Source organism: Pimephales promelas, chromosome 23, assembly GCF_988280905.1.
Source record: "Pimephales promelas chromosome 23, fPimPro1.hap1.1, whole genome shotgun sequence".
Taxonomy (NCBI): Eukaryota; Metazoa; Chordata; class Actinopteri; order Cypriniformes; family Leuciscidae; genus Pimephales; species Pimephales promelas.
This window is the reverse complement of record NC_142791.1, coordinates 10,999,323-11,011,789: the sequence shown is the minus strand read 5'-3', so window position 1 is coordinate 11,011,789 and position 12,467 is coordinate 10,999,323. Positions and strand designations below refer to the sequence as shown.

At 36.9% G+C, this 12,467-nt stretch overlaps 1 long non-coding RNA gene across 1 annotated transcript in view; it reads left to right on the top strand.

The window, feature by feature from the left end:
• Positions 1-12,467, top strand: part of LOC148969407 (uncharacterized) — a 71,370-nt gene that overhangs the window by 4,926 nt on the left and 53,977 nt on the right. Inside the window, exon 2 of the long non-coding RNA XR_016149666.1 lies at positions 7,628-7,710. This is a non-coding gene — a long non-coding RNA (uncharacterized LOC148969407). The remainder of the gene's footprint in view (positions 1-7,627; positions 7,711-12,467) is intronic.

The window sequence follows — 12,467 nt, the reverse complement described above, 5'->3', positions numbered from 1 at the left end:
GTCTTGACTTATTAATGAAAAATACATTATGTTTGATATATTTCAAGGTTATACTTTAAAAATTTTATAACTTGGATATTAAAAGCATAGATTTGTATCAACACATTTTTGATCCCTAAATTGCAGTTTTCTTAATAATAATAAGTAACAGATTTCAATTAAAATGAGCTTTTCTAAAACCCAAAGAGCTACAAACAATAAAACAAGTAAAGTAAAGGAGTAACACAAAATAATCATTGCAGTACAACACAGTATAACATCATAACAGTCCATGTAAGCAATTTTAAAAAGATGTGTTTTTAACAACTTCTTGAAACTGGCCAATGTAGGAGCATCTCTAACAGTAAGAGGAAGGACATTCTCTCCCCCATCGATTTTAATCTACAGGGACAACACATTCTCATCCCAAGACATCATCTAACTGACGCTTTTGACCATACGTCAACATCCAACGTTTTAGGGTACCCTAACATCAGTTAGATGACGATCCTAGGGCGTCATCCAACTGACGCTTTACCTTTAGCGTCAGTTAGATGACGCGGGTAGGTTTAGGTCTGTGGTAGGGTTAGGATTAGTAAGCTTCATCTAACTGACGTTAAAGGGTAACCTAAATCATCGGATGTTGACGTATGGTCAAAAGCGTCACTTAGATGACGTCTTGGGGTGACAGGGAGGCAAGGAAGAGTAAGGGTTGCTTAAGGCATTGTTTTCTCAAATTAAAATCCTGTCATTAATTACTTGTTATTTTGGTCCATGAATATTTAAGCATCTATTTTTCAAATAGACCCCCCAAAAAAGTATCAAAAAAAAAAAACTCCCGAAAGGGGTAGTAAAAGTTGTCAAGTCTTCTGAAGCCATTCAATAGATTGGTGCAGGGATGATGTATTTTTCTATGCCAATTTGGAAATTCATGGTTCCCTCAACAAAAAATCAACTGGGATTTTTCCAATGGCTTTTGGATTATTGCAGAAACTTAAATCTATGGCTAACAAAAGCTTAGGATTTGTATATTTAGAATATTTTGTTGATTATGGAAACACATTCCTGTCTGAAAATTGAATGCTAACCCAACGCATTCTCATCCTTTAACGTCATATAGAACGCTAGTGACAAAACGGCGCTATACTACGCACATGGCACCCGTTATCGTTAATATAACACGTGCTGTGAGGGCTAAGTTTAGGTGTGGGGTAGGGTGTACGTGTCATATTCACGCTAAAGGATTTATAACGTCTTGGGTTCGCGTGTTATATTAACGATAAAGGGAGCCATGTGCGTAGTATAGCGCCGTTTTTGCATATAGCGTTCTATATGACGTTAAAGGATGAGAACGGGCTGGCTAACCATATCCCTACCCTTAAACGTAACCCTAAGTCATTTCTAAAATCAGAGGGAAATGATAGGTGAATGTCACTGATGTAGAAGCACCTAACCCTGGTTTTAAGCCTTAACTTGACATACATTTTAAACTTGTCCCTCAAATCTGATTGGTTGATTGAAATGTTGTTCCAGGATCAACAAAGATGTTGATCCAGGAAAATGTTGCACTTGGTGAAATCAGGTTCTGCACCGTTTACAAGTAAAAGCTTAAAAAAGAGGCATTACTAATGCATTATATTGCAGAATAAAATGTGAAAATATCTTGAGCTTGTGTTCACCACATACCTTATTTCAAGCATTCGACCAAAAATCCATTCCAAAATAAAAAATAAACATTGACTATTGCTAATTTCAATAAAAGTACCTACACCTCAGTGGAGGTATAGCCTCAGGGAAGATGCTGTGGAGACCTTGATCCCTTTTCCACCAGGATATTCTTTTCCTCTACTTGCCTCGTTCTCCTGCCGTTCTCTCTTCAGAGCTTGAGAGCAGCTCCTCTGAGGCTCATTACATGCTTTTTCATATTTAAACCATGGCTTCTTGCCAAGTTTAATGTTCTCCTTCTTGGAGATCGACATCCCTTTTTGCCAAGTTTTGATGTGCTTCATCTTGGAGATCGACATCACTCATGCCCGACCCTCTCAACTCAAGAAGCAATTTTTGCAAAATTCACTTGAACTCTTATTAACTGAGGTACAAATTCATGCATTTCAGGTCTGATCAAAAGGGTCACAAGCGAGACTTGGAGGAAACACTCTCATGTAGTCATTGCATTTTTGCACTTTTTTTTTAAACACAAACAAGTTTTTTCTCAGCTCATAAATTCTTATTTCTCATTTCTCAGCTATAAAATGGATCATCATATAATCATTTGCATGACTCTAAGATCTAAATATACCAATAGGAATCAAAATATTGTTACACTTGGATTTGCCTGAAACAACATCATCTCTCATCACCTCAAAGTAAAGTCATGTTTTCATAACAGCAAATTGTAATGAACAGCAAGAAATCCAATATCAAACATGCTGTACAATACTGTGCAATATGAATTTGTCTTATAATGTAGATATAATGTAGAATATCTATGTAATAATTCTGAAATACTATGCGCACACATGTCTTTCCATATTTCTCCATCAGGGTAAATATGTGTATACTTAAGTATCCTGCAAGCTTGGGCAATCTCATTATGCTTATAAGATCGAATGCAGTCAGCCATGAGGTTACCTAAATATTAAAACCTACCAGACTCATCCATTTCATGAGTGCTACTAAAAGGGTTTGGAGCAGGAGTTCGGCTCTAGGGATGGGTCATTAATTCAATTGGGAAAGCACATTTTTGGGCTCAGGTGATCCTTGCAGAAATCTCACAGCTTTTAACACAGACTATTTGTTTCACGATATTACTATTGTTTATATGCCGCATATCCCTCCAGCAAAAAAACCCACATCTGTTCAGCTTCACATTTTTTTTTTCTTTTTTTATATTGTTGTGCGCACAACGCTGATCTCTTGGAGTGTGTAGTCAAGTGCTAGATTACAGACGACAGATGATGCCAGGATTAAAAAAAAGGTATTTTTGAATCAAATGTTTGGGGGGGAAAGTGAGATTGCAAGACAAAAGTTAGTTGAAGTATGGTTGAGGGCAATATGATTATAAAAACCCATGCTGTTGTATTTTAAGTGTTTCTGTTGTTGTTTGTGATAATGATGTATCGTGAATTTTTGCATGAAACATCAGTGAATGCAATTTCATTATTCATGGGAATTAGGCAAATCTCTAGTATCTGTGTAAAATTCATCCCTAGAGATGCACACAAACAAAAGTAGAAGTATGATACACGTGCGCACGCACACACAAAGACGGAATGGCCGTTTTTTACATCGCAGCAGGAGCACACTTCTCTAGCGTAGCGCTAATAAAATATGGTGCTGCTCTGGACAGGATTTATGAGCTCAATCAATTTCCTTCAGCCCGATCTTCATCTTGTCCCTAGGTTTCTTTCTCAAGAGCCTTATCAATTATATAGCCAAGGGAAGCTGTATTGCTTGTGTAGGTGTAGTTGGATTTGTAAAGGAGCTTCAGAAACCCCAAGGCCAATTTAATAGTTTAGACAACTTAAAGGGACAGCTCACTCAATAAATACATAAAATAATAATACTAATAATAATAATTAGTTCTGTATCTTCTATCCGTTTTTTTTTTTTTGTGTTTTTTTTTTTAATACATACAATAAAAGTCACTGGGGTTTTGTGTTGTTTTGGACCCCATTCACTTTCATTGTAAGGATTAAGAACATGAAGGTGAGTAAATTATTACATTTTGTGGTGAGACATTGATTTATATTTTCCCTCTTTAGGTTTTATCTTAATTTGAAAAGGTTGCCCTTTCTTACAAATGACACTAACCCAAACTGGGTTTTGTTGTTGCATGAAAAGATTTTATTTGATTTCTCAACCTTTCAGAAAAACAACATCATCTTACTAATATGCAGATTTATATTGTTTTTTTGTTGTTGTTTTTTTTTGTAGTGAATTTGTTTTGCTCTATTGTTTATGATAACTCAACACAGGTTATTAGTTATAGTCGTATGCATGAGTAAAGTCTGTTGCAAGTAAGAAATGGAAACATGAAAAAACATTTCCTTTGATATTATCCCACCCGAAAGCTTTACCTGATGTACAGTGTTTGCTCATTCATTAAAAGTAATCAATCTGGGTTCACTCTAATGAATACAGCTGTGGCCAAAACATTTAGGAACCCAAAAGTTATTACTCACGTTAAATGCTCTGCATCCTTAAATCATGCGGACAACATTAATAAACATTTCCTGCTGCTTGCTGAGGCAGTAGATGCAAAGACTGTGATTTCCCTAAAGTGTAAACACTCTGAGCAACGTTCTTACAGCAAGACACATTCTAGTGTCTTGTCTCTTTGGAATTCAATGGAAACATGCTGTGATTGGCAAAATGCTAAACAAACAATAGGTGGAATGGGGTAAGCTGTGCCACTCTCTAATTAAACGGTCTAGTCAAGGAGAAATTAGATAAATGAAAAATGAAAAATTGCACACATATTTATATTTTACGATGTTTGCTATTTTCATTAATCATAAAAATGTGTCTATAGCACAGGCTATAGAATTATGGGCTCTCAAATATGACTTAGACCTATACATTTGAATGCAAACCTCAATATCACTATTATGAGAGTTAGCTAGCTAAATCCCAGTTAGTATTTGAGGCCACGTTTACACAAAGCCGGGTATTTAGCAAAATGAATATTTTCCCCCTCTCCGTTTTCAAAAATAACATCGTTCACACACCCGCATAAATACGCCGTCCAGCACCATCATAACTATGCCAAACCTATTGGCGGCAGTGTAGGGGTTAAGGATAAAGCCATGCAAGCCAATCAGAATCCTGGACTCGACAAGAGAGAACCTAAAACGGTGTTTCTCCCAGTTTACACGGCAAAACATAACCGGCGTTTTCAGAAATCTTGACTTTGCCCGGAGTTTTTAGAAATAATCGTTTTCTGTGATTAAAAACTGTGTTTTCGTGTAAATGAGAGGGCAAAACGCAGAGAAATATCTGCGTTTTCCCATCATGTAAACGGGGCCTTAGGAAGTTCATCGTACACTCACCAAAATGATTATTAGGAACACCTGTTTCTCATTAATGCAATTATCTATATAATCAACCAATCACATGGCAGTTGCTTTAATGTATTTAGGGTGTGGTCCTGGTCAAGACAATCTCCTGAACTCCAAAAACTGAATGTCAGAATGGGAAAGAAAGATGATTTAAGCAATTTTGAGCGTGGCATGGTTGTTGCTGCCAGACGAGCCAGTCTGAGTATTTCACAATCTGCTCAGTTACTGGGATTTTCAGGCACAACCATTTCTAGTGTTTACAAAGAGCACTGCACGAGCTACTACACACTGTCCAGCTCAGCCTAGCCAGCCTTCACAGCGACGCCAGGGCGCCCGCCCTCGATCGCGCTCGGACAGCCGCCTGAACATTTAGGCAGACAGCCTCCGACAGCCTTATATATGCTAAGTCATGCCCGTTCTGGCGGGCTAAGACGCGATGAGGGTGTGAGCTCCCTTCATTGGACGTAACGTCATGCCAGGCTCAGTGGTAGACTGCTGCTGTTGCCATAGGGCAGCCAATGAGCACACTAGACAGCCTCCACTAGGTCTGCTAGCTGCTGCACTGCGTTGACAATGCATACAAATGTTAAGGATACATTTTTGGCTTCAATATCTCGAAAAGATGAATCTTTCCCACAGTGTAAGCTAAATTATGCAATACTTGCTCCCTCTTCTAGAGACAACAGAGGTTGTGTTAACTGATACGATTCCATCAGTAATGAGAATCATTGAAGAACAAAACTCCACTACTATGAGTTGCAAAGATTTGGCTGTGGCTTTGTTTGGAACTATTACGAAGAAACTGAGATTGTATTTAAAATGTAAGTTATTCGATACTAACTTCTTGTTTATTTAACTTTTTTATAAAAGAAATATCAAAACTTGCTGACTGCTAACAAACGGACCAAGTCATTGTTGAAAAGTGACGTCTTGTAATTGGTAACAGGGGCTCGTCTTTTGAACTATACGGCATAGTTTAAAATCTCTTGTGTAAGAAAGTATTTCCCCACACAAGAGAATCTGTGTCTTATTTACATAATTGAGTGTTATATTACCTTATAACAGCATTGTGATTATCTGTGGCCTTGTACTCATGTGCATATTAACTGGACCTTGGTAAATGTGTTAATGACATAAATTAGGAAGCATGTTATACACATGTGGGTGACGCAGCAGACATATCTTACCCCATTCTCCATGTATATATAAACTGTCTAATGTTACTGAATGTCGATCCAGGATGAGCTACAGGACTGTGAAAGCTTTGGGGGTGTTGATACTGATTCTACTCCATCCATCCGTTTTTCTCAGCTTTCTGCTCAAATTTTTTTATTTTATTTATTTATTTATTTTTAAATGAAATTTACCCCATTGAAGTAATAAAAAAAGAATGCATGAAGCTAGAACTTTTTTAAGCAGAGGGTCTGTTCTTTCTTTTGATTCATGTTCAGATATTCAACAAAATATTCTGGGGGCCACAACTTTTGTGAAAATTATCAAAAATCCTGGCACTGGCTGGCAACTTTAAAAATAATAATAATAATAAAAAAAAGCTGGTGGGGAATGAGTAAACAGGTTTTGGCAGATGTTTGCAGTTTTATATAGTTCTCTAAAAGTTGAGAAGGTTTATTACTTTTGCCTGACTTCTGAGCATTTCTGTCTCCGTCGCCATAGAAATGGTTGAGAATGAGACAGAATGGATGTGAAATCTGGGTCCTGGCTTTGAGCCAAATCTGTGCCCACTGTCTGCATCCGAGATGACAAGAGGACATGAGGCTTTCGTCATGTGAGCTAATGCGAAAAGGCATCAGTAGTAGAAGTTCATACCACTTTATGACAACATGAGAGGGGATTTTAGGTAACTGCTTACTGAAGACATTTTTTTATGTAAAATTCACAATGGCAACAGTATATATATATAGAGAGAGTTACCACAGTGAATTTTACATTAAAAAATGTAAATCGTTCCAAACCTGTGACTTTCTTATTCTATGAAGCACTAAAAAAGTTTTTCTTATATTAGTTTTTCATTATATTGTGGACATTAAAACAGGCTTTTAAAAATGTCATCTTCTGTGTTCCACTGTAGAAAAAAAAAATCATGCAGCAAGTTTACAATGACATAAGAAGGATTAAATAATTAAGATCTTTGAAAGATATTTGGCATCAGATCTTTGAAAGATATTTATGTCATGACGACTCTCTGAGAGTTTGGCATTGTGATGAGGATGACAAACTTAATGTGTTTCGTCTTGGTAGAATAGATCTGCTATACTGCTGCTACTTTTATTGCTGCTGAATCATCCAAATAGCAGATCTATACAGGTGATCTTTTATAAATCTATACAGATCTATAAAAGTGATTTTGGTCTAATTTAGCTAATTTTGCCCTTCATGACAACTATTAGGGGGGTGAATTTTGTATGAGTCCGTTTATAGTATATTCAAGCCTTAAGGTTCTGCATAATTAAGGGCGTAGCCACTTGAGTGACAGGTGGGTTGCCACTGCTGTCACCACAAGCCGTTTGTCTACTATCTGTTAGCAGTCACGTCACCTCAGCTAATCCAGCCTGTTTGTCCGTTTTCAGTTATCCGGGAGTGAAGCAGCCAAGATGGCGACCGCCGGCTTCGCCCACTTTAAGCTTCAAAGATGCTCTTCAGAAACTTACAGGTGATGCCACGGACACTACTTCCATATTTTTTTTACACTCTATGGTCACAATATGTCTATGCTTCCATTTCATTGCAGCTAAGGTTTTGTTTGACACATAGCAGCAAGTATATTAGATAGTTTATTTTTCTTTTGATGTCTGTGAAATCATTTGGATTTTCTTCAGTGTTTTCGGTGCAGCTGGTCACAGACCTGACACTGCTGTGTAATTGTGCTTGGACGCTTTCCATGTTGGTCAGACAACCTTTCCTTCTAAGCGGGCGATTCTTGGCTAGATAAAGCGGAAAACTGGTCCAGACTTACTTTCAGTGTCCATTACAAAAGTCAGTGTTTTTTTAAAGAGACTTTGTTGGCTAGGCTATTTTGGAGTGTACAAATGAAACAAATACTGATGCAAGAATTCAGTTGGTCAGGCGAACTACCCGTACCCGTACTCCTAACACGGACAGGAATAGTATATACAAAGTGCAAATAGGAGGCCCCACATGGAGGGTGTGATGCTGAGCGTGACGCTGACTCAGCGAAACCTTCTGAGAAGCAGATGAGAAACAGCAGCAGAGACTGGCGTTAGCATCCATATCTGCCTGGGGACAGAAGACTTACTGTGCACAGGGGGCCTCCCGCATAGGTGGGAAACGACCTGTCTGCACCGAACTGACACTCATTCCATCTTCAAGCCCAACACGGGTTTGTTTTCTCAGTAATATGCTTTTGCAATTGAGCACTTGGAATCCAAATAAGGGTGGAGTCCTTAACAAAAGTAGTGAACTTTTAACTGCGGGCAAGATACACAATTTATCATGTGAAAAAAAAAATGCTTCTTTTTTCAGTGTACTAGGTCTGATTTTCTTTCTGATTTATGATATTTTTTGTTGCATTCGTGAGCTAGCTTAAACAGGAAAGAGGCCCAGGTAATTTTATTTGTTGTTTAGAAAGGCAACTCTGAAATATGTGATGCCACAATAATAGCTTGAAAAACACCCCATTAAATTATTGTTGTGGTCTCTACAAACAATTATACGGATAAGAAAGTAAATGTGTGTAGATTTTGTGGTCACAATCCGTCAAAAGAGATTAATTTAGAGATTATTTTAGAATGTGAGTCAACATTTTTAAGGAGTTCCTATACTGGTAATTTAAAAGGGTGAATTCAGTAGTAATTTCAGTTGAGGAAACAACCTTGGCTTTTTTCGTTTTGTCTGAACAGGTTAGAGGTTTGTGCACTGGGGAATGTTTTTTGTGTGCTCATGTTTGCACCCAGCATCCACTTTCCTCAGGACCAGGTGTTATTTTATTTATTACACCAACATAAATAACCTTTATACCTGGGGTGTTTGCAGCAGTTGGTTGGGGAGAAAGATTCAGTCAAGTGGAGAAAAAAAAAGCGCTTATACTCTCTTGTGCACAGGCTGGCATTTGCAAATTAGCAAAATAAAATAGAACATATACTATAGGGTAGGCTGATTCTGCTTGCGTTCACATGATTTGTCGAGATGAGAGGTAATTCATGTAGTGCCCCCTGGCTAGTGTGATGTCATTAGGTGTGTTCGACTTGAAGAGGCACTGTGTAGATCGACATCAAAATACCGCGAGAGCGATTAGAGAGCAGACGGTTCCATGCTTTCGAAATGTTCTCACGGTACTTTGATGTAATACACCGATTAGTCGATTAAAACACTGATTAATTAATTAAACCACTTGATTTGCAAAACAATCCCCTGTTTTCGAAAGCACTTGAAGCGGAACACGCTGGTGAAACTTGCTGGTCAAATCTGTAAATGCAAATAAAACTCAGCAGTGTAAAACATGTGTAAAAACACCTTTTACGAACTAATTGCAAATGTTTTCTTGAAAGGTTATTCTATTAAATGGAATCTACAAATCATCAAACACAATTAAATATGAGTTGTTTGAATAATGTGCTCTTTTATAAATTTGTTGGGCTTGTTTTGTGTGTTTTTGTGCATTGCTAGTCAGGCTAATGAGAGAAAATTAACTACACACTTCTTTTTTTGTTTTACAAATGTCTTATTATAAATGTCTACAACAAAAGTAGATCCGAGATCAGGTAAAAACACAGCTCTAACCCTAAGTAAACACACCTGCATGTGCTAACTGAGGGCTTATTAGGTATACTAGAAACTTCCAGGTAGGTGTGTTGAGACAAGTTGGAGCTAAACTTTTATTTCTTTTCTTTTCTTTTTTTATTATTACATACATCAGCATAGCTGACAGCAATTACCACCAAAAAGGCTCCTGTGCTCATGCCCCTACAATGTATTACAATTTGCTGCAATGGCACGATAATACCACAAAAGGAGTCTCTCATTCAGTGTTCACCTTTGAACATTGTGGTGACAATCTAACTATGGCGGCTAATCAAAAAATGCCTGGTGTTTCAGTTGCTACCCCTATTGAGAAGAGACTGTCTGAGTAGTTTTGTTGGGGTTGCAGGTGATTTATGGACTATGTTGCTACACTGTGAGCGTCAGATAATGAAGGAAGCAATGCCCTTTGTGTTCTAGTCTGTGTACCAGCCTTTATCTCCTTTAGATTTAATGATCAGTCAAATAGATGCAGTTAAAGCAATCAGTATGGACTTAAACTGCCTTGTTTCACCTACTTCCTTCTTGTTAACCACAAAGATGTGTCTATTTAGCTTGCAATTATAAGCAATTTATAAACATGTTAGGGTACTTAAAAAATGCATTTGAGGTCAGTACAAAATCATAGTTTTGGAACTGTCGCTATATCAGTTCAGTTAACAACATCAATAAGTTAATGTATTAATTTGTGAATATGCTTTTAGTACATGCATTTAAAAAATAACAATAATAATAATTTGCACTCATTGGCCGTCATTTACGAAACTAATATATGACAGAAATTTGGGCATACAGTCGTTGTGGACGCAAAACTTGCATTCATCAATATGGACGGTTGCTACGATCAATGCTCACGTCAGGTTTTAGCTTGTGTGCAAATTTTTGAGTCAGCGTGAATTTGCTTGAAGTATAGCAAATCTGGGGAAAAATTGTTATGAGAGCATTTTGTTCTTTTAGATTATTTCTCTGACTGACACCTGATGCATTTTAACCGATCATTATCCATTAAATGACAAGATAAGAATGTCTAATAAATTAAAATCAATAGAATAGATTATAGGTGTCTGTAACCCAATAAATATCATATTTCGCGTTTGTCCATCCAAGGGCAAGACCCCCTTTAAGCATGCACATTGTTTCAGATAGTATGCCTATGTCAAGTGTAAACACATGAATCGGATATGGGTCACAATTGAAAGAACGTGTAAACGGACGAAGCCCTAAACTGCAATGTAATAAAATAAAATCTGTCAAAAAAAAAAAATATATATGTATATCAAGCATTTTGAGATTAAAGTTAGTAGTGTTAAACTGCACCTTATGTAAAAAAAATGATTGATTGACATGTGCCCCGCCCCTTTCGGCATAGGATGAAAGGTTTCAACAAAAAGTAAAAGGAGATTAAAGTTGAAATATTTCGAGAGTATGAGAATACGGTTGTCCGTAGAAGTTGCGTGTGTGCTTGCCATTTTTTCACATTGCCGCACACACAGGCATTCAAAATGGTGCATAGCGAATGTTTCACACTTTGTGTGTGTTTGTGTGTGTGTGTTTTGTTTCAACAAATGTAAATTCAACATGTGCCAATCTACCACCATTAGTCTGCAAATATAGGACTTTATAAAATACACTGCGCCGGAATAGACTTTAGTTAAAAAATATCACTCCCCAAATGTAGATCTACGTTTTGCTTCCTTTCGCTCGGACATTTAACGGCGTGTACATACACACAGATTCACTCGGACATTTAACAGCGTAAACATACACGTATACAGCTCAAAATGCCTATATTTTTACTATATTAAAATTCTGATATTTTTTTCTTAGGATGATAGGGGAAGACTCAAAAATGGTATTAACCCCAGTGATGGGTAGGTTTAGGGACGGGGTTGGGGTAGGTCATATAAAGAGTTCAGATGCAAAAGCCTCTAAGTGCCATTTGAATTTTTCTTCTAGATTGATCATTTTTATCAAGGTTGTATATTTAAGTTCAGTGATTTCACTTAAATGGCAATGATAATTACCTATTAATTGTTATTTAAGTGAAATTACTGAACTTAAATATACAAGTTTGATAAAAATCATCATTAAAGAAGAAAATTTCAAATGGCATTTAGAGGCTTTTGCATCTGAACTCTTCATATTTATACAGTAATGTAACGTTAAGTCAACGGCGTTCATAAACATGCTGAAAAGCAATTATGCGTGTTGATACCATGCCAAAAATGGAAATACGAATTGGCATGTCATACATATGCCATTTCATGAGATCAGTCTGCTGTATTTATTGAAACTCATGATTCGTTCAAAGCCACAGATTCGTTGTTGTATAAAATCAATGTCACATTTGAAATTGTATATTCAGAAAACATTGAATTCTTGCTCGTGTAATATGATCGAAATTAAAAACACTGCTGGATATCAGCCTGAATTTTGTCAAGTTTTATTTTTTTAAAACACATTTAAGTCTCATCTTTTTTCGTCAACGATATTGCATGTCTTGATATAGTGAGTTATCGTTTAATGGCGTGGGTGTCGTCTCTCATCGTCTTGTCTTAGTCAGGGAAAAAATAGTTTAGTCAGCGAACTATTAGTCAAAATAGTCAACGAACGTTTTTCATCATAGTTTTCATTAATTAAATTAAAACTGGT